This window comes from Xiphophorus hellerii, chromosome 16 (genome assembly GCF_003331165.1).
Source record: "Xiphophorus hellerii strain 12219 chromosome 16, Xiphophorus_hellerii-4.1, whole genome shotgun sequence".
Lineage (NCBI taxonomy): Eukaryota > Metazoa > Chordata > Actinopteri > Cyprinodontiformes > Poeciliidae > Xiphophorus > Xiphophorus hellerii.
In genome coordinates this window covers 2206569-2230408 of record NC_045687.1, presented here as the reverse complement: position 1 = coordinate 2230408, position 23840 = coordinate 2206569, and the positions used below count along the sequence as shown (strand labels likewise).

General features: G+C 37.7%; 1 protein-coding gene across 8 annotated transcripts in view; it reads left to right on the top strand.

The window, feature by feature from the left end:
- LOC116735781 (RNA binding protein fox-1 homolog 3-like) overlaps nucleotides 1-23840 on the top strand; it is a 551222-nt gene that overhangs the window by 47092 nt on the left and 480290 nt on the right. For all 8 annotated transcript variants that reach the window (XM_032587876.1, XM_032587877.1, XM_032587867.1 and 5 more), the window contains one exon: nucleotides 18023-18136. The gene's annotated coding sequence lies outside the window, so the exon portion shown is untranslated. The remainder of the gene's footprint in view (nucleotides 1-18022; nucleotides 18137-23840) is intronic.

The window sequence follows — 23840 nt, the reverse complement described above, 5'->3', positions numbered from 1 at the left end:
TCATGAACTTGTATTTCTGTGGCCTTCTAGAGGGCCACAGAAAATGGATTTGGCGGGCTGGTCTTGGCCCGCGGGCCTCGAGTTCAACATGTGATTTATTTGATCAGTCAAGTTTATTTGTACACTTCAGCAAGGCAGCTAAAGGGCTTCACAAAAATACAAAGTCATCAACAATTGAATTATATTTTGCCAAGTGCCATCGTTACACATCAAAATGTTGATTAATGTTTATTTTATGTTTGAAAAGTAGCGCTAAACAGATACAGGTGCAGTTTCTAGTCTAGATTTAAAGGAACTCAGTGTTTTGGCTGTTCTCCAGATTTCAGGAAGTTTGTTCCAGATTTGTGGTGCATAGAAGCTGAAAACTGCTTCAGAGACACAACTCACTGCAGTTCCTATTGGAAACAGTAGATGTCGCTGTAGATGAAATCTGCCTGGAAGAGTCTAGAAGAGATGCTTTACTAATATTTCTAATTACATATTTTACTTCTGTAGTTGTGGTTCAGAAATCCATGTAGCATTTTGCACTGATTATTCCCCCGGCGTTCAGCCATGTTTTAACCTGGCTGCTCTCCCTCTTCCTGAAGTCTAGGTCTCTGTTGTCACATTTACTTGAGTAACTTTTTGGGGAAATAATTACTTTTAGGAGTATTTTTACTAGAGTAATTTTATTATGAAGTACCGTTTTTCTTGCTTGAGTAAAATTTCTGGATACTCTACCCACTGTAAGTGACTTCACTGAATGAAGAACAAACACGTTGAACCAAACATTTACCAGACAAACCTGTAGTTCTTGTTACTTAAGTTTTGTATTGAAAGGAACTAAAATTTTAAACATTGTTTTTAGGTCTGATAGACTCACCTTGGTCCCTTCTATCAGACTTCTTGCCATTGTGGTCAAATTTCTCGATCATCGAACCATGAAATGTTGCTCTGAATGTGTTTCTTACTCATATTGTCAGCCATGAACTTCAGTTCTTGGTCTGTTTTGGTGATTTTGGTCTCCCAGTAGATCCTATAGTTCATGGTAGACCAAAGCCTTGATTGCTCATTGATTGTTTCAGGTCATTCTAATCAATCACCTTCATCTAAAGTCAAGTTGTTGAATCTTGGAAGCAAAGGTCTTATTGGTAATTAAAAACCAGAAAGTTATTGGAGACCCAATCATTGATTCTAGACAACTGTCCTGCTGGTCTGATTTAAAAGGGAGATGCAGTTGGATGTCATTGGCATAGATGTGGTAGAAAATAACAGAAAAGGATGGAAAAATGTCAGAAAGTAGAATAATTTAAAGGGTAAACTATAGTGGACCTGGAACTGAGCCTTGAACCCCACAAGGTAAGGGATTATAGTCAGAGAACCTGATGCAGAATTTCCTCTCAGATAGCTGTTGGAAACTCTTGAGGTGTTTTGTTTTGTCCATCTTGCTCAGAATCCTGTTCAGCTTTGATTTTATGCATGGTGACAGAAAACTGGTTTAAGGTGGACGGTGACGGTAGACCGAAGCTTTTATGGTTCCTGACCCAGTCACGTTCAGCGATCGGTTGTTGAATGTTGGAAGCAAAGGTCAACGCTGAAGTTGTGTTTTGGTTCTTCTTTCACAGAAGAAGATTGACTCAGATTGAAATGGATTCCAGTTTGGGCCATGATGAATGAATGGAAACATCTCTGCAGCTGTTAATGGGCTTTTACACAGATGAGGAAGTTTTACAAAGGCAGGTCAGTCGAGTGTGATGATGATGATGATGATGGTCAAACTGCATAGCCAGGGAGACTGGAGGGGCACAAGGTCGTTGCAGGAAGGTTGGCTTCCAGAAAATATCTTCCCTCCAAACTGCCAAGGTAGTAATTATCTTTTTTCCCTACCTGATTTATTTACACACAACTTCATGTTGGAGGATAAACCGATCGATCATCCCCAGCGTCTCCAGTCATAAGTGAACGCGATAAATCATGGCTTTGCACTCAGGTTTATGAAATATCGGCCATCCTGCAGGTGTGCTGTTGCAGAGTAGTTGGTGGTCCAGAAGATGTTAAAATGTCTGGATTTTATACCAATTTATCATTTCAAAACGTTACCTTGGTTTATTTGAATTATTTAACTCTGTCTTTTTGAGTAGAAGTGTCAGAGTTGCATATCTTGGCAACTTTTAGAAATTGCCCTTTGGAAACCCCAAGCCTGTTAGATTGTGGCTGTCAGACTTCCTGTGAGAGTGACAGGAAGGTTCTGGTCGAGATTTTCCAAAACTTTAATCTTCTGGCGAAGATGTTCTATTGTAGGACTACAACTATCGATTATTTTAGTGATCAATTACTCAATTGAATATTCTGAAGATTAATCTCTGAATCTGATTTTTAAAAATTAACAAATTCTGCAGATTTTTCATTTAATACTTTTTATACAATATTAGAAATCCATTAAAATATCCAAATATGCAATTCCCTTTTAAATGAGAAGATTAACATTTTATTGCTCAAAATTCAAATAGCATTAATTTAATGATCCCTTGATGATTTGTTGCATATTAATTTGAACATGATGGGTATAGGACGGTGTGACACTGTTTGTATATTTTTTTTGTAATTTTGTTTTTAGCTAAGCTGTATAGCACTGAATTTCCTTTTGCATGATTTATCACTTTTCTCTCTCTTTCTACCAAAAACTGGATGAGAAAGTCTTCAGTTTGGTGCTTTAGTCTCAACCCTTATTTTGTTGAAGGATAAATTTGTTTACAGAGATTTCATAATTCATTTTATGTGTTTCGTTGATTTATTTTGGATATTTAAAATGTTTTCTAGTGTACTCCAGTGTTAAATGTTCACTAGAAATGAAAGTTTATTGATCTTTGAGACTTATGTGCTTGCATTTTTATGTCATCAGTGCTAATTAAAAATGGTCTCAAAACAACAATATTATCTTTTATCACAATAACTTCTGGGACAATTCATCGTCCAGTGGTATTTATCGTGCTGTACAGATTCTAGATTCTAGACTAATGTGTGAAAGGACTCAAATTTTTTTCATCTTTTTTCATCTTGTTGACATTTTCAGGTGTCAGGTTTGGTGTTTCCATTTTCAAATGTTGGAAAATTCAAGGCAGTTTCCGTCCCTGCCGTTGCCGGTTTTCAGTTGCTGCAGAAATTGCTCGGTTTTATTCAGCTGCCGTCACTAAAAGACCAAGTCAATAGCTTCTGTGGCATAATGACTGAGTACACACTTTCTAGCTCACATTAAGGGCTTTTTCTTGATAGATAAAAGTCCCAAATAATGCCTCCTGTGATGGAGTGAAACCAGGATAACAAATTGGCCCTTTGTGATAACAACCCCCCCCTGAGGTTCCCGGGCGTGAAAAAGATGGACTGGCAGCTTTGAGGAGAGTCAGGTCTGCAGCAGCGCGGCGCCAGGGGAGCGGCTCCATGCCCTACAGAAGGATGGATTGTGTAGATTTGTAATGGTTCCTCTGCTTTTGACAAAATAACCCAACCTGCAACCTTCATTCTCATTGGCGGAGTGAAAGGGCAGGAGCAGAGGAGCTGGTCTGAGATAAGTGAAGTCTGTCGCTCTGACTGCTGTTATAAATCGCAGCTATCTCAGCCATGTGTGTGAGACAAGCAGGCTGTCTCCACTGACATCCTCCTTTCGACTTGACATGCAAAAAAACAAATTGATACAAAGCAGAGATGAGGAACGAAGGCTGAGCAGTGGGAGGTGATGCCTTGCTGAACCGTTGCAGACCAAGGTGCAAAGTGCTTTTCCTGAATTTAAATAATGTGCACACTCATAAAGCCTGCAGGACAGAGGGATCTCAGGCCTTGTCTAATTAAACTCCATGGATTGTTCCTCCTGATTCAGAGTGCGGTATAATTCTGCAAAGTGTCTCTGAGACCGAGCGTAATTCAGAACTTTGCCCAATTATTTAGCAAACGCTACAAGGAGGCTTAAATGTTGAGAAATCTGGTGCAATTTAACCCTCAGGTGTAAAACACCCACCTGGTTCTGACCGGGCCCAACCGCACAATGGCTTCTGGAGGTGCAGACGGGTCACCTGTTTAGTGTATTTAAATTTTTATTAGGAATCATTCATACATCCATCATTCTCTTTATAACAGTAGAGATACAAGACACACTTTTATTCAGATTCCAATTAGACATACATATTTGTTTATGAATAAATATTTAGCTCAGAATCAAACGACTGAAGAGTTAAACCATAAAGAGACAAAAGAAAACAGAAAACCTCTGACATGTACATTAGAAATTAATCACATTTCCAAACATCAAAAATTGTCTCATTTATCAGGAACACACAAATCTTATGTTTAATTTTCTTCATCTGTAAGATTTGCTACTTTAACAAACAAAATGAAGTCCAAACTTCCTCAACTTTCTCTTACTTCCTTTTCTGTATGTAATCACTATAGAAAAACGTTATTTCAATTTAAAAATATATATATTTATATGATTCAAAATTTAATAAAGATTTTCCTCTTAATTATTTTGTTGAATTATAAAATTACCCTTTAAATATTAAAAAAATAAATGTCCAATTTTATCTAAATGATCACACATATCGCTGTCAGCTGTCAGTAGCAGGAAGGCAAATTGGGACTTTTAAGGAGAAAAATGTAAAAACCAAAGTACAGAAATGATGTGGAAGAGAAGAGCAACGCTGCATTGTCTGGCTTTTTCAACTAAATATAATCTTAACATAAGCAATGCATAAGTTTACGTTTATCGTAAGTGTGTAAACAAATGTTATTTTTTAAAATGTATGTATAGCATAGTTGTTTTAACTTAAAGAAACTAAGATGAGAATTCTTTTAATTAAATTTTTTTTCATACTTAAATTTAAGTCCAAAATGGTTTAAAATGGATTATTTTCACTTCTTCTTCCGGTTTGTTCCTGAGTCTCTTTATTTATCCTCTGCCAGGTAAAAACACACTTTTTCTTTTGTTTTGAAGCTTTTTGCTTTTGTAATTTAAAGACCTCCTGTCAGTAAAGGTGGTTTTCTGTCTCATTTGATCAAAATGTAAACAGGTAAAATAAACAACTGGAAGTAGCATCACATTCTTCAGACGAACTTGTACAAACAATCTTCTATTTTAGCTATTTAGATCAAGAACTGTCAAAAAATACTTCCGAGAAAATTTCCATTATCTTAGGTATTCATCGTTGCTGTGAAGTGTTAAATTGCAAATAAAACATATAATATTTGTTTAACTTGTGTGACAGTAAATCAAAAAGTAATAATTATTAAACTTCTATTAAACCTTTTGCTGGATGAAAGATCTTTAAATCAACCTTAAATCTTCAGTAAAGATGAAGATTATAGCTATAATAATGTTAGTTATAGATAGTTTGAGTGCAAATCAAATGTTTGGATGCTTTTTCACTGAGCTTATCAATTTTTTTCTTTTTAAATGTATATTTTTTGCCTTGAGATGGCAGCAGAAATAGAAAAAACCTAAAATAATGAGCTGTAAGTGTTTGTTCTGTCATTACATGGTCACAGTGTTATGACTGATCGCTCTCTGTGTGTTTGCTTGGTACAAAGGTCATTTAAAATGGCCAAGATTGCTTCAGAAATGAGGCCAAAGCTCACTCGCATCCCCCAGCTGCACACTTAATTGAACAAAAAGCCCAGATGTAATTATACTGAGATCCACTGGTGCTGTAATGATGTGGCAGCGGTATTGATCAGCTTATTAACTTACACATTCACACAGTCCAGGCTTCAGCTACAACCTGTGGAGCCTTCAGTCTGTTACTGGGTTATTTAGCTTAAAGTTCCTGCTTTTTAACTTGGACTTAAGTGAAATTATTTGGCAGTTTTAGATCTCTTTTAGTGACAACTTCATCATGACTGGAGCTGATCCCAGTTTGTTGTCTGAACAAGGGTCATACATGTCAAAGTTTGGATCTTTTTGACATGTTCTCATCACATTTGTTTTAATCTTTATTAGTATGTTCTTGGAGAGAACTGGAAGGAAGACATTTTTTATTTTATGTTTTTTTTTAAGTGTCTGATCGAGACTTGGTGTTGGCTGATAATTTAGGATCGAGAAACTTTGATATGGAATTGGTGGGAAAAAAACTTGATGGGGAAATCCCCAGACTGTGTCGTGAAAAAGTCGGATATTGACTGCTTGCATGTTATTGTTCTCTTTAACTAAAACTTTTTCTTGACCTTATTATCTAGTTGTCATAGTTTTGACAATTAGTAGGAAAGCACTGCGTCCCTTTTAAATCTTTGGAGTTAAGATTTAGCGTGTTATATTGATAATGGACAAAATGCTAGTCATGTTTGGTGATCAGCTTTTTGCCTTCCAGCAGAGGGACGGAGGTGGGATCTTTCACAGAACACGTTGCGCTGCAGGAGGTACATTGGTGGGATATGGGTAAAAAAAACTGATTTGGAGGAATTGACGCTCCTGCATAAAACAGTTGGAATGTTAGGAAATAATTAGCCTGACTGTTCTGGAGGTTGAGATGAACCAGCCCTGTAATCCAGCTCAGGTGGAGCTGACTTTTGCATCTACTTAAACTATTTCCCCCTTTCTGTGTGGGTGTGCCAAGGCTGCAGCTGTCTTCTCGGTGAACCGTTTGCCTTCTCGGTAAAATTTCAACCTGCGGCTCATGTTGCAGCGTTTAGAAATAGCAGAACTGCATCATGTTGCAGAGATTGGTTTCTTCTGGGCAGCACCACCAGCAGCAGCCTTTGTTTTCTTGTTGCTAAGTGCCCAAGAAGTGGAAGAGTCGTCTCTTATGTGTAATGCAAAAGAGATTACACAACCTCAGCTGTGTGTTTGTGTGGGCGTTGCCTTGGATGAGAACAGTACTTTGTTGATGAAAGTCGCTCAGAAATAGCAGCGATATCTGACAGAGGAGTTGGACTGAGGAGATGGATGTTCCCTTTTTAACCCACACTCCTACCAAGTCTGTTCTCGCTCTGGAAAAGCCTTTGACTTTTTGTTCTTGTTTTGACCGTACACACACAAACGCACGCGCACACGCCACGTTTCTGATGTTGTAAACCAAAATCCAAGCATTGGGTCTCTGACAAAGACTTGGAGAAGGGTATTAATCACATGACCACAGTTCACTGAACTCTACCTTGAAATATGAGACTCATTTCTCCGGGATAATCAACTTACGGGGTGAAAAAAGTCAGATATTTCACCTTGAAATGCTTCATAACTCGCCTGCAGGATCTTTAAACGTGTCACGCTCAACCCTCTGATTATACAAGACCAAAAGAAAACAAATGAAATAACAGCTGAAAGTCTGCAGCGCTGCTTCTCTCTGCGTGTGCCAGCAGGAAAATGAATAAATATACATCAAAGCTTATATTAATTATAACATAGTTTTTGAGCTGACAGCAGATGGATTATATTGGTTTTGTTTTGGCCAGTTTTTGCCTGCCTAACTGAGCATCCTCTTTCAAGAATGATAATCAATCACCAGCAATGTGGGCCAACTTCATAAAACTCATCAGAGACGTTTCTGTACGTCTTCCTAAAAGCGCCGCGTTCTGACAACGAGCTGCTTGGCATCACTTCTCATCGTTACGTTGTGCTTTCTAGAACAGGGTGTCAAACGCAGTTTCATTTTGGACCATATATCAAAAATCTAAATGTTGGTTGTGCCAGAATGTATTGATAAAACCCACCAAACTGTTTAAATCCCTACAGGATTTTGTGATTGTTTTTGTGTTTTTTTTGTTATCAAAATCACTGATTTTGTGGTGCTAATTTAGAAATATTTGTAGGAAATTTTTATAATATTTGCGCTAAAATATGATGTTAAATATGACTTTTTGTTACTCACTATCGATATATACTGTATATATATAACTTTAACGGGACATCAAATCAGGCTGAGGCAGCAGTCACTTAAACCCAATGTTTTAACAACTTTTAGGAGAAAAAGTTTTAGCTAAAGGCAGAAGTTGTTCTGCTTTGGTATTTGCTAATAAAGTTGTTTTGATAACTTTTTTCTCTCTATTCCAGGTTGGATATTAGCTGCTTATAAGGTTTCCACAGAACTGCTAACTCGGTGTGTGCACAGGAGTCTTTTAAAGGACTTTGAGAAGTGCAGATGCCATTTTTTTACCTGCAGTGCTGCATCGTAGCCTCTGCAACCTAATGTCGAAGGTGTTATATAACGCTTTATAAGGCTTTATGTGATCCAAGTCATATCTGTGTGTTTAAAAATGAAGTTGACAAATCTCCCTCAAGTTTAAGTGCAGTAGATTGTTCCCTAACTCAAAAGATAAACATCCTCCACATTGTTCATTAGTTTGGGATATCCCAATTACTTGGAGAGACTTGAGGGTAAAAACTGACTATGCATGAAGGTGGTTTGATGTTAGAGGTCAGAGTGGTTCCCTGATGGTTCCACGTCCTCGTGCTGAGTAAAGCCTCCCCTGTCACCTCCACTGTTTCTCTCTCCTCAAACAGCACTCTGCATTCAATCGTTTCAGGGGAAGCTGTGCCCTTCCTACCAGCCTACTGATGTTTAATTCATCCCCAGACGCCCGGGGGACACTCGTAACAACAACCACCAAAAAAACGAAGACAAAAGGGAAGAGAGGGGGAGTGAAAGGGAAGAAAGATGTTAGAATTAAATGTTTGCTCTGCATTTGCTATTGGCAAGTGTGTAATGAATGAAGGGCCCAAAACAAGACCAAGGAGACTTGAGGCATCCGAGAGGAAGCATGGGGGATGGAAGGCTGCGAGGACAAATAAATCCAATTTCCTTGTTGTGACTGGCTTCAGGGTGCAGGTGAGGGCGGCGGGGATGCTGCTGGACACCTTGACGTGCTCGCTCTTAATCAGAGGTTGATTAGGCGCTCTTTCAGAGCCATGGATTAGCGGGCTCCCCTCGGACGCTGCTAAATTGGTCGGAGTGGAGAGAAGGCAGCGCGTTTAGCACCACTGTGGCAACTTTTGATGTGTCAGTCAGGGAGTCTGGCATGGTTTGCTTTTATTGACCTTCCCATTCTTGATTTGTGACGGATCCCCCGGTGCCGGGGAAGGTGGAAAGTGCTTGGGAGGTGGGCGAGGTTAGAGAGAGACCGGGCTTTTTGTAGAATTTCCACGTTGTGCTGATCCGGGAGAAGCGGCCACATGCTCTCCTGTGATTCATAACAATAAAGGAAGGAGGCAGGACGGCGACTGAAACCCTCTGAAGATTATTGCTGTCATTTCTGCTTTGAAAGCAAATTTGGCAGAAAGTCCCTTGCAGAACTTTTTATTGGAACTTTTTCTTTTTGTTTAATCATGGAAAGAAAAGTATGCCCATCACTGATACGAGATATAATGCAAATTAGCTCCTTATCAGTTTCTAAAACACTTTTTCCCCCAAAACTGGTGCAACTTGGGTAAAGCTGGATCTGAACGAACCGCAAGAACTCTGGAACAATTTTCTTTAGTCGGATGAAACCAAAGTAGAGAAGTTGGGCCGTGACGCTCAGCACAAGTATCTTATATCAAAAAGTAAAACACATTTTTTGAAAGGGACGTTAAATTTAGCTGCAATTCAATTTTCCCCAAGACGTCGTGGTAGCAGTTTGTCTTGCAGCGAATCTGAAGAGGCCTCTGACTGAACACCTTTGCTAGAAGAGAGTCTGATGACTGTCATGATATGCTAACAACTGAATAGCTAAGCAGCAGATATTCAGAGACGATACGCAAGAAAGAGGAGATGATTTTAAATCATTAATTCCTTAATATTGATGAAAAAGTTCTTGCTCCATTGGCAGATTATTTCACTTACAACAAGACATTTTTACCATAAGAGAAATAATCTGAAAGTACTGAAAACAAGCTCCAATAACTTGCTAAAAAAGATACTTGTAAGTTACTTTTGTTTTATTTGAAGAAATTTGCACTGGAAACTAGACCAGAAATGAGATTTTGTGTTTTTGAAGTGCAGTTTCACCGTTTAGTTCAGGTGCGTAGGATCCAAAAATTGCAGGATTTTATCCCTCGAGTTATGCGGTTTGAGATCACTGTTCTAAACACAGCTGCAAATCTACATCAGAATGGTCCAGTCAAAGTCCAGACCTCAATCTGTGCAGCAGGAACTGTTGACGAACCGAAGTGGTGGATGATAACCTAAAATCCAAAGAGTTTTTTTTCTTGCCCTCTGTTTACAGTTGATGGTTTTTCTGGAGTAACCCCGCCGTCGCCCCCTCTCAGCCATACATACACGTTTGTGTCATTTATGGATTTCTGGTTAATCACGGTCTGCTGCTTTTTCTGCTGTCAGGGCGCTTTGCAACCCCTTCACAGAAGGAACGGCATTATTCATGTTGTGGTGCCACAGCTATTAATGTAATGAGTCAGGCTGTTAATGTGATCCAGACACAAAGGTGTTCTCTCAACCTGAGCTTTTTTTTCCCACCTGCAGACAGGAGACCTCTGCGCCCTACATAACAACGATGTGATGTGTCATCGCTGATTTATTTTGCCCTTGAACCTCCTAGTGATGGCACCTAGTGGGATAGCCTTTAAAAGAAAAGCCCAGAGATGAAATGAATGCTCCGTTCCAAACTACTGAGAGACATGCGCTAAAGCTAAAGGCTTTTAGAGGGAGTGCTGTAATCTAAAATGTGCTATATTTCTCCCACATAGCGCCAGCTCTGGGATGGGCTGATCAGATAGCCTGAGATTAATCTGACTTGACCTGTGAGCAGCAGTCACTGCCTTCTGCGTCGCCGGCCATGAGAGGAATTTGCAATAGATTCCACAAAGATAGAAATCAATTTGAATTCAGCTGAGGCTCCTCGCAGCGATAAGGCGTTGCCACACCTACATGCGGACGCTCAAATTTCATAATGAATAGATAAGGATTAATGTAATTTCAAACTGTCACCTCCTGCCAGACGGGATGTCACGAACGGCTTATCGTCGTGGCCTGATTTTTATTTACATCCAGCAGCATAAACAGCCCAGTTTATTCAGGTCCTCGCCATAAACATGGCTCCATGGTAACCATCCTCAGTGTTTAAAGGAGCCTTATTAACTCTGGGCAGATCCACATGTATTTAATGTTTGCTTACAATGCAGCAAATATCCACCGTGTTTACTGTGAGGTCATTTGGTTCCCCTCAAAAACACAAAATCTTACCAAGTATTTTTGGTCTAGTTTCTAGTGCAAATATCTGGATACACTTGATATTCTTGATATATAAGTAACTTTTCAGCAAGAGATGGAAGCTTGTTTTGAGTCAATAATTTCTTAGTATTGATAAAATACTATTTTCACCGGCAGATTATTTCACTTATAACATGGGAAAATATCAGGAAAACCTGTCAGTAGAACTAGCACTTTTTTAAAATCAATATTAAAGTATTATTAACCATTATTCTTCCTTGAACAGGTTTTTATAGGTCTAGGGTTTATTTGAAACATGTTCATCACATTTTTTGCACAAAATCATTAGTGAGATGTTTTAGGGCCTCTGTCACCAACTTAGCCTTTATACCCACACATGAAAATGGCTGACGCAATTATACAACCTTACATCTTTGAAAAGCATTGGTAGGGCCTCCTGTGCAACTAACAAGAATACAGCAAGTGGACTCTGGATGGAAGGTCGACAACAAAACACTTGTCTTCTCAAGTGTTGCTGAGAAGACAAAGTGTTGTCTTCATATAAATGTATGCTGTATTGTACAGCGCATACAGCGGTAAAAGCAGCTTACCAAACATGCTGGAGCTCGGTTTGGGTTGCTACGTACCGGGCAGAGTTCCATTCTGGTTGCTAGGTAACTGACTGGGCTTTGCTGGGGTTGCTAGGTGAAGGGCAGTGCCTGCTGATTTATGACGATAGATTCTGGAGGTTTTTGAAGGTGTTATTTTCCAGACACCAAAAAACATGAACTTATTGCCAAAACCCCCCTGAGTGTTTTGTTTTTTGTTTTATTTGAAGCACTTTGGCTGTTTTTAAATGCAGCAGAAACCCAAATGGATGTACAAAAATGTGAATTTAGCATAAAATGTCCCATTTCAAACAAGCACCTACGTCCTGGTGAAAAGTTACTTGTAAGTCAGTTTTGAGTTATTTCAAGGGTACTGAGATATTTGAACATGAAACTAGACAAAAATACAAAGATTTTATTTTTGCAGTGTAATTATGGGTTGATTGAGTGATGAAGACGAGGTCGGTCTTCCAGAAGGCCAGAGCGTTGGTCCAGGTTAATAGGTGTCCTCCTGGGAGAGATTAGCAGGAGTTAAAGAAGGTAAAGAGGGAGGCATTAAAATTCAGTCTGATAATGTCAAATACTTTAAAGCCTATCTTTTATAATCTCATTGTCACGGGCCATTTACAGGTTCTCGGTCCAAAGCTTTATGAAGTTCCCTGAGCAGGCATTAAAAAAAGCCAGAATTTCTTTGAAAGAACATTTCATTTGAGCTGGATTCTGCAGCACCGTCCATAAATAGCCAGCCATCTGTTTCCTGCTTCTGCAGCAGCCAAACACCGAGCAACAAAACATTCTCAAACTGAGTTTTGATCGAGGAACAAAGGAGGACCGAAAGGGCTGCGCAGCACTGTCACTGAAGCTCCTGTTGGACCAGAACCCAGCCAGGTGTCCGGCTTCTGAAAGCCAGCGCAGGCAGGCAGGCGGGAAAGTCTCTGTTTAGAAGGGGAATGCCACTTGTAGTGGAGTGGACCTGTGATCGATTGGGATGTGAAGTGGCTTAGCCGTACCTCTGTGTGTCAATAGCTTCACCCTCTCCCTTCAACCCTGCGATAAAACAGAGGCTCTCGGTACTAAACCTCAGCCAGGTTCACCGCTAAACCTGCCTGCATGCTCATATTTTCATCTCTGGGTGTTATGTTGTTGTTGTTGTTTTTGGAGCTTATTCAGCTGATGACACGATCCTTGGAGACAGTAACAGCTGAAGTGACGACACATTAGGATGCAGACCACAGCCACCTGGATTGAGACGAGGCTTTAATTGGCTTCATATCAGGGTTAGATAGCAATGCTGTTGACATTTGATTAGAGGAAAAAAATAAAAGAACAAGGTGACTTGATATCGTAGTGATAAGCAAAAATCCCAACCCGATCACATCAATACTTTCCTCAGGAGCACGTCGGTGTCTAACCTTGTAACCAATGACAGTGGTTTTGTTGGCTCACTGGGAGTTTTTCCACAGAGCATGCTTTGTCATTTATTGCTGTGTGCAGCATCTGTTTTCCTTACAATCATTCCTGTTGCTCTTGAAACCCTGTTGACCTACAGGTCCAGCTGCATAAATACATTTCTGAAGCATTGATGCTGACTATTTTACAGCTTTCCAAATCCTTCCATCAGCTTTTCAAATTAAAGGTCACCTCTAAGCAGCACTTAATAGCTTTGTGCCTGTTTCTCTGGCAGCTGTGCAGGGTTTTTAGAATCTAAATGGTAAGGTTCAACACACACATTTTCAAATATTAGTATAGAATAGTTGTTGATCCATATTCAGCCTTTTTCATCTGTCCTGGTTCAGAACTGACTTACTTTAAACACCAGTGTTGCAGTCTGTTAACCCCAAAAAAGTTTTTTTTAACTTTAATGTGAAAAAGTTCTGCAGACTTTGAGATTTTCTAATTTCAACAAGCTCCTCTTAATTCATCTTACTCAAGAAAACATCTGCCATGAATAAATGGGTCAGTCTCCATTGTAAAGTTTTATTTATTTTGTTTTTTAGGTGTATGCATCAAACAAAGACAGCATTTTAAAGTAGCAACTCCTAACTTATCTGCAGTTTGTATAATGAGACCTACTTTGTATTATACTTCACATTGGTAATTTATTGTATTTTTTTCCCTTTGTTTTAAATCATAGTGGTCTGTTAACTTCATGAGTCTTAATTTTCCACAAAATGTACTGAAAAATACTGAATTACTGGTCAATTACACGTTGTTGTGTATTTCATTTTTGGTTTAAGAACACTTTGTCAAGATAAATATCTGTAAGCGGCATGGATAACCTGACGTGATCAGCTCAGAATAAATATTTAGTAAGAAGTAAAAAGGTAAAGATCAGTTTGAAATTATTTTGAATGAAATTTAAAATACTTTGATACCCAAAGTAAAATGATTAAACTAATCATGAAAAACTGTTTATCAAATACACCTGCTATACATCAATATAATTCCATATACACAACATTCATTGAATTTCTTTACAGAAAGAGAAGTTTGTTAGTTAATTATGTTTTGTGTTTGGTATGTGCAAGAAAGACCAAATTACCTCAATCTAGAATAAAAAAGAAAAAAAGTCGTTTTGTTATCTAGCAGTAAATAAGAGGAAAGAACTAACACAGCGGCTAACTGGGTTAGCACAAAGCAGTTTATGACAGTAATATGTGTGTTATGTAATTCAAAAATGCATTGAAGTATTTCATTTCCCTGTCAATGTCATCGTTTTTGTATTTTATTTTGAAAAACCGGAAATGCACCACTCGCTTCTGTTTTTCGCTTCACCATCCTCCCTCAGTGCTATCTGCATGAAAGTAAGTTTGTTGCGGCATTATATTACGTATATTTTCGTTAATTTAAAATACGTATTCCATGTATGTCGGAATGTATGCTAAGAAAATATTTTTAAAGTGTCGCAGTGTGGTTTTTGCCAAATTTATTTGGCTAATGAAAGGTTTAGGGCGACCTGATTTGAATTCGGCTAGCTAAATGTATGCTAATTTGTAGCGGCCATTTTGTAACGTCACGTTTTTGTTCTAGAGTCAGACTGCGCGTTGTGTGCATGTTAAGACTAAAATTGTGATTTTTTTCGTCTATGACAGACATGCTTATCTTGTCTAACGGTGTAGAATATGTTTTTTTTTTTACATTGTGTTAACGTGAAAAGCTATAAAAGCCCATTTCTGCCACTCTGAAAAACAGCTTGGCTATAGGTCGTCGGCGTTACAATAATATTTTGTATATATTAATATTTATGCTTGTCATTTTGGATTACAGTAAATTTTGTCAAAGAAGCAAATGTCAGTGCATATAATTTGTGTCGTGTAAGTTTTAAAAATGTCTTATCTAAAGAAAATCAGGGTAGGCATGCTAGTCACTAGCCTCCAGGAAGACGGTGGTATGAGTCTTTTTTTGTTTGTTTTTGCCTGAGAGTTACTGCCAGGCTCTTTGCATAATATAATATACACAGGAAGTGAGTGTCGTATTCAATTTTTGTGAACTGTAAAAATATTTGGGCACCAACATAATTTTGTGTTTCACTGTTTACCACAAAAACTTGAATTTAAGTCCCATCTCTCAGCTTTTAATTAGTGCAATGTTTTGTGCTCCGTGGTCCTTGAGCCCCTTCCTGCTCTGCATGTTTTACATGTTTTCCTGCTTCAACACACCTAATTCAAATAAATGGGTCATCTCTTGGGCTTTTAATCAGGCTCTGCAGAAGTCTGATAATGATCCATTCATTTGAATCAGGTCTGCTGGAGAGGAGAAACATGCAGAATATGCAGTGTGGGAGGTCAGGATTCAGAAATACCAGATTAAAGGGTAACAACATCCAAACTTCATATGTAGAATCATGTTTTGTGATGTAAATCCTGACTGCTGTTAAAGTTATGACAGATTGATTAACATTCTGCTCAGTGTAACCTCTGCCATGCTACATTGTGTATATACTGTATATATATATATATATATATATATATATATATATATTTGCTCCCTGTTCGCAAGTGACACCACGGAACAGTAAAGAGTCGCTTAACAACAGGGATTGGCTGTAATTTGGTCATTTTCACTTAGAGGTTTACCCACTTTGGTTTTCAGCAATTTTTTTCACATTAATGGTTGTGTGCTAAATGAGGCTAAATACAAAAGCATGCCACACTTATCAGGTTTATTGTTTTAAATATTTTTCAAAAATCATCCATCTGTTTCCCTGAAATCCAAAATTAAGAGACGTGAACACTTTTGGAAGCCTCTAATCATTCATCAGTATTTGATTGAGTATTTTTCTTGTCCCAGCTATAATTCAGAGTTGTTTAATTGTTAGTGACATGGCGACTATTAAAAAACTAGAAACAAGATGTATGAGGCTGTTCAGGAGGTCAGTGTTCTGTGGAGGGGCATAAAGTCCTTTAGTAGGAACTAGGGGCTGTGTAACATTGAAAACTTTTGCATGTGAAAAACTTAAATGTTGCACTAAAGGAAAAAAAAGAAACAAAAAATCTCTTTATGAGCTCTTTAAATTTTTAAATTATGCAAAACAGCAGGTGCTTGGTTTTACTGGGCAGAGCCAATGAACGATCCAGGGGCTTTTTTCTGTAAAATTAGCTATAAACCGGCTCCCTTAGAATCCAAAACAGAAGGAAAGTGGGTTTTTAATAAGAGTGGTGCACCATGCCATCATAACACCTAACATGTTTTTGTGTGAAAAAGGCAAACAATGCAGGAAGCTTTAATTTTATGAACAAATGTTTGTTGGTTATTTCTCAAACATCAGTCCACCTTCTGATGTCTCCATGTTGAATTTGTTCCTTGTTTTAGTTCAAAGAGCGCTTTTATTGAAATATTCCCAACGCAGTTTGCTGTGAGTTTAACTCTACATGTTAATTACAGGTGTGTTGACATCGTGTCTCTTTGTGCGAACTTATCTTCGTGCCCCACAGCTCCCTCCAGTCCTACCCGAACGCCACTCTGTCTTCAGCAGAGAGCATATTAGTCTCCATGGAAACCCATTTTTACCAATACTTCATTGGCACCAAATGACCCTGTGCCGTTACTTAGCTTCTCGCTGCTTTGTGTGGACGTGTTTTCTTTTGGAGATTAAACGTTCCAAGGCAAATTGAGGTCTTGCTGGTTTTTATCGCCTGGATATTGAATAAGCATATGTGGGAAAATACCAGAACGAGGAACAGCAACACTCAGAATAAAAGCAGATTGATGTGTTCATGCGCTTCTTGGGGGCCAGGGGATAACGAGAAGTATAATGCCAGAGGAACTGCACAATTTTATCAGGTGGAAGCAGCATGTGGAAGTTAGTGGCACAAGTAATTGGCTGTTAGGTGATATTTTACAAAAATAATAATCTTGGGTCTGTAGTACAACATGTCATAAAGCAAAATGTTTCTTCAAATTAGTTATCAGACATTAAAGGTGCAAATTGTACAGACACACACGGTTTCAGTTGTGCCTCATACTCTTTCTTCTTCTGGATTTTGCTTGAGTTTATGTAAAATGAATCTAATTTATTCCCCAATTAGCATTTGTATTGAGGTGTCACCAATAAAGTATTCTGGAGCAACATGTAGAGTTTTGCTGGATGATAAATTGTCCCAGAAGTTATTGTGATAAATGATAATATTGTTGTTTTGAAACAATTTTAAAGTAATATAATGGTAATGGCATAATATTACAAGAAGATTTAACATGGGAACGGGAAGACATTTTAAATAACCAAACTAAATAAACAAAACATCAAATAAAATAAATTATGAAGTCTTTGTAAACAAAGGGGTAGTTGAGACCAAAAAAATGAAGACTTTAGTCATCCAGTGTTTAGTAGAACGAGAAACGATAAATCATAGAAATGGAAATTATTGAGCTTGTTTTAATTTTTCAACATGACTTTTAAAACAACAAACTGTCGGCACCAAACGGCAGCATACCTGAAGAAAGTCCAGTGTCCCGTTTGTTGCTATTTGCCCTTTCAGCATGAATATTAATATTGGTTTTCAACTTGAAGCTTCAATTTATGGACAAAAGTAATTAAATGTTGAGTAGCGGTAAAGTTTAGAACCATTTATGTCAGTTTTATAGTCCTCTGTGCATAATTTATTGTTGGTAAAATGGAATATTTCAAAATTTACTTTTTTCATCACCTTTTGTCTTTACAGGGGGGATTCTAACCTCTTTTCCCCCCAATAATCACAACTATAACCATGTTTGACTTCCTGTTGCTTTTACAAGCCTGTTGTATTGAAGAATATTTGTTTTGCGGTTCCTTATGGAATATTTACGCTCTTTCCTTTCCCAAAATGTCTGCAGATAATTGCTTGGAAAGAATCACCCAGGAAGGTCAGCCAAGACTCCTGCTGTAGGTGCCAAAGTGAGATCTCCAGGACTACAATTACTCTGGCTGCAGAGCAAAGTGAATGACAGGTAGGAAATAATTCATATGAATCACCTGCTGTATTATGAATAGCCACCTGCCGAGAGGACATATCGCGGTCAGTTATCCGCAGAATTGCTTCTCAATTGCCCTTTTTTGTCATTTGTTGGTAATTGCCTTATTCTCTTGATAATATGATGAAATTAACCTCGGAACATTCCCTCCTTATGACATTTATGAGACAAGGTTGAAGTTGACGTCGTGGCAGTCACAAAATTATATTTAGATTATTGGACTCTGATGCCGCTTGGCTTCTTGTTTGATGTCGACACTTTAGATTGGTTCTCCTCGCTGCCACTCATAAGTCACACTCTCCATTTTAACAAAACATACAACATTCAAGCCGAACGAAGGACATCCTTTGAAGAAACTCAGGATCACTCACATGCATTTTCTATTTGGGGTACATCTGACCTTGTAGTGAACAGACATAAAAGGCTGTCAGTCAAACCATCACGCCGTCTTTGTTTCCTTGTGATTGTCATTCTCTAGAGGAGTCGAGCAGTTACAGACTTAAATCTAGCGATTCTGTGCTCCTGGCAAAATGCTTGTCTGTCCTTCTTTCTACCAAACTCAGCAACTGCCTCAGGGTAAGGTGGAAAGAAGGTGAAAACAAAAAAAAACAGGAAAAAGTTGGGGAATGGATGTTTGAGCCGTCGGAGAATGTAATCAAGGCTAGCAGATTGTTGAATAGTTCAGTTTTTTTTTTTTCTGGATCAGTTCGATGTAACATGCCGACCTTCAAAAGATTTTCCTGTCCAACTTGTAACAATGAATGTTTGCAGTTTAGAGTCAAATGGAGAGTAAATATCTGAGTTTCTCTGAAAACCCATGAACTGGAATGATACTGTAGCTTCCAAGCAACATGGCTTCTCTTTAAAAATGGAACAAAACCAGATGGAAAGTCAACTCTGCAGAGAGGCACTTCAGGTTTTAAAGAAACGAGACCGGGGGACATGTTCAGGTACGCAGCGATCACACATCTTTAAGCTCCCTGGAAAAGTTTAGTTTTGGACTCCAGGAAGTGGGGTGGCTTTCGTTCAGGCTGTGGATTAAAGTGGAGCAGATTTTTATCTTTTTGGGTTGGTCATGGTGTCTCACATGCTTTTTCTGAATGTGACAGTATTCTAGCCCAGAGTGTTAAAAGGAATCTGGACTTTTATATGGACCCGTTTCAGCCTGACGTCAGACGTTTTCCTGCTGGAGAGCAAAGAGCTGCTCTCTGATGATGACTACCATTGGTGTTAGCTAAGTTCTCATTATACACACTAAATCATAAATGGACAACTGCTGTATAAAAGAAAAAGGGATGAAGTGCTTTGCTACTGATTGTCACTTTACAACCAGATAATAAGGTCAGGAAAAGTTTTATTAACGAAAACATTTGCCAGGAAGATGGAAGTAGGTCAGCTATGCTAGCTTGACTTTGATAACCTTAACATGTAGATATGGTGTGGAATTTGGTGTTCTTTGGTTCAGTTACAAAATAAAAAACAACAACACACCACTGACAGATTATCAGTGGAGCAGGTGTTTAAATTAGCTAATCTAACACTGCTTTGGTAGCTTAGCTAAAGCAACGGTCGCTAATCTACCACAGTGATTCCTTATTAATAATCGCAAAATAAAGTATTAAACCTTAAAACATAAAACTGTAATGGACTGAATTTTCTGTTCTTTCTGTTGAAAATGTTTGAGTGTTTTTTGGTGTTGAATCCTAAAACATGTAGTGGCATTGTTGTTGCTACGGCAACAAATCTGTGTGTAGCCTACACAGGAAGCGAGGAAAAAGCGGTTTTGAGTTGTTCTTTGATGGGTTTTCTGATTTATTGTACTCAACTCAGTCAAGATTGGGTAAAATCATTATATGTAGCTCACAATACGGGGAGATTTAAACACTCCAAATGGCAAGCAAATCAAATTTCAAATCACAGGCATTTTCTTGTTTTAATGAAGTCAAACTAAAGAAAATTAATCCATTTGACCAAAGTCGTGTTGCTGAAGTTGTTAATGTTGCCAGATATGCAGCTGAGAAATGGAGGTGTTTGAACCGGTAGTGCCTTTTGTATTTGATCTAATTTTAAAGATAACTGCTGTTGGTTTTGCTTTAAGCAACATCAATTTTAAACAGTGGAGAATCTTCAGGTGGCTCCTCTGTCAAACTTTTACCAGAACAGTGGAGAAATAATCTAGAACTGTCTGGTTTCAAGTGAAAAACAGACGCTAATGGTAAAATTATGTGGAATATAGGAGACATAGAAGAAATATCTGTGATATTAACATTTTTAACTGAGTTGGATCCTTTATTAGGAGTGCTACATGGGTAATATATGCAAACATAAATTACAATAATTAGTCCAATAATGTACATTTTCACACTTTTCCCACAAGTCATTATAGTCTCATTAGCTAATTTTACTCCCTCTACAAACCGTTGTCCATTTTGTTGATTATATTAATTTTTATGTACAGTCATACAAGCGCTCTTTTGCTAATTATATAAGGAAGCAGCTGTTCTAATTTAACAATATTCCTGCTTATCACTGCTTTGCTTTCAATGCTAAATTAATTTCTACAGTTGCACATTTACTTTATACCCCTGTCATCATAATGGAGAACTTCTGGTAGCTGTAGAAATGTTTGTTTCAATGAATACTTTAATTTAAATCATTTATTTAATTTATAAAGGTAATTTCTAAGCAGATTTACATTTATTTTGGTCATTATTAATTATTATTATTAAAGATCTGAAGAAGTAAAAATATATTGGTTCACACTGATGTATCAAAATGTTTGCACTGGGTATATTTTCTTTGACCAGAGTCTGATTGGTGTTCAAAATAGTGAGTTCCTCAGTTTTTTTCCCTCTGCATTAGAAATAGGGCTATATGACTTCAAGAAAATAATTCAATATTAACTTGGATTAACCCACATTTTCCTGACTTTTCTTTCCTTACCACGTCCCCTCCAGACTCTTTGATCTCTGCCATTAAGGACAGTTGGCAGAATGCATCATTGATATGCAGAGCGTGAATACAGGACACGTAAAATATGGTTTGCTGCCAATTACTGCATCCAAACAGTCTGCTGCATACATTGATATTGCGATTCAAAATAGGACTTGGCTCTAATTAAATGTTTTAAAACAAAGAATTCCCATTTGCAATCCATAACTGCATCATAAAACAGCTGATGCAATGTTTTGATTCATAAAAGGGAATAAGCTTTTGATTCCTTTTATTTTCTCTTAGGAATGGTATATTTTATTATTCCTACACAAGAAAAAATATAGATCTGCTGATACGATTTCTGATCGGTGCCTTGCCAGATATAAACTCTTAACTTTGATTAAAAAGTCTTGTTGTTGCTCTTTACTGGCGAGGAATGCTTTTCATTTCTACACATTGATTAGACGGTTGGAAAAATCAGTTTGGATGAAGTAAGTGTTTTTCTTCTATAAAATAGAAAAGTATAACCTTTGTCCTTTTGAAACTTGTTTTAAAAATTGGTTTTCATGTTAATATCCCAAAACATGCTGCACTTGTTGCAGTAATCAAGTTAGAAATGATTCTGTTTTTATAGCTGCACACAAATGCATGTTAATTAATTCAGCCCCTATTTAAAGTCAGGATGTGTCTGTGTGTGAAATCCTCATAATGAGAGAAAGATCTGGTCTAAAATGATCAAATAACCGTTGGAACACTACCTGCTAAAACCTGCTAAAACAGCTGGAAGAAAAGAAGTGTGAAATTAAAGGGTGAAAAGAAGTGAAAGATGATTCTGTTCTGCTTGTTCTTCCAGGTGTCCAGAAAGTAAAAATACATTTAATAAGTTTGGCGCCTTTTTAAAAATGGCCTTATAATTAGAATGTGACCAGTCAGGGTCCAACAGTGAGAAAAAGGAAGAAGTTTAAAGTTTCTTTGTACATTAAAAGTTGGCAGAAAGAATTTGGCTCTTTTATTTTTCTTAGAGAAGGACTTCATACTCAGACTTGCAATAATAAGTCGTTTATTTTTCAGCTTCTTTTAGACACGTTTTAGTCGTTTCCAAGCCAAATCTCAAAGCTTTGAGTCTCGAGTCTTTCGCCCCAAAGTCTAATCTGATGGCAAAATCTATGAATGCTGAACTCGAAATATTTGTAGGATCACTGTATATTCAACTGTATACACCCAATTCATGTGTTTTTAGAGCTATTCTTAATATTTAAGAGGTGAAAAAAACAGTTCATACATCAAATTAATGGCATTTATGCACTTGATTGCAGTAAGTAAACTTAATAGTTTTTATAAAATCATGTTTATGGAACGAAATAGAGGTGCAAAAATAAATGTATTCTATAGAGAAAAACAATTCCTAGTCCTGGGATTTCTGAATAAATTAAAAATGCTCAAAAATCCATCGTCCACAGTATATATTTTGAATAATTCTTCAATGTTTTTTTTTATTTAAGAAAAAGCCATGTGGCTAAGCTAACCTAATGCTGGACAAAGCTAACCTAAAAATGGACAAACCTATTGTTGTTTAAATATAAACTGTTGTAGGATTGTTTTAAATAAATGTTATATTTGTTTACACTGTCTGTTCCTCTCGTCAGTCTCATAATTTGGGCAGAATCTGTAGACCGTTTAAATAGAAAAATTGGTTTCTGAAATGAATCGGATCGCTAGACTCTGAAAGATTCTCATCTCTATTTTTGGAGTAATTGAAGTTTTAGGGTGTGTAGTCATCCCACACTATAAAAAAAGAACAGTTAAAAACCCCAAGTTAATGGGATTTTTGCACATTACTGCAGTATGTAAATTTGACCAGAGCTTTTATCAAATCACTTGATGCGTTGATGCTCTTACAAATAACCTATTTATTAAATGAAATGAAACAAATACATGACTTGATAGTAGAAATATTCTGTTAAACTGTAAACTTTAATCCTCAGTGTTGTAGTTTAATCAAAGCCACTTGTTATGTGAGTCTTGTGGACGCAGCAGAAGGGGACATGTTTGTCGGCTGCCACACCCTATGCATTTCCATTTTCAATTATACATGTCTGCAATTGGAAATTAACACGGGGAACGTCATAAAATGCTTGATAACGGAGCTAATGCAATTACATTGGAGTGATTAAAAAAGGTTGAATAGGTGATCTATTACATTGATCTTAAATGCATTCAGATTTAATTTAATTTAGCAGTACTATAATGCTGTAGTTAAAATATGTCCTATTAGTGTTTGGAGCCTGTATGTATAACGATTAATTACTGAATAATTGTTCATGCATTTCAACACTGGCAAGCTCTGAAGGGTGATTTATTTTCTTCAGTGGCTGTACAGAGATAGGGCTTAATTACAGTGGATAGCCTTATCTCCCCTCTCTAATCCGCTCTTTGGAGTCTCTGCGTTCACGCCATCTAGTCGTCGATATCATCACACTGTTGGCAGAGCCAGACGCAGAAAGCAATCCCCAATTTCTCTGTCACATTAAGGCTTATTCATGAAGTCTTCAGCGTGAACCTGACTTAAGAACTCCAAAGTGGGAGGAAAGAGGAGCCGCCGAGTGCTGGAAACCTCTCTGCTCGCTCTGACAGCCCGAGGTCAGCCAGCCTGGCACATTACCCACTTGTGCTGTTTTTGTCAGCTGGATGGATTGAAAAATGTGTGGTCAAATCTGATCAGATAATGGGCTGAGCTGCTTGCCAG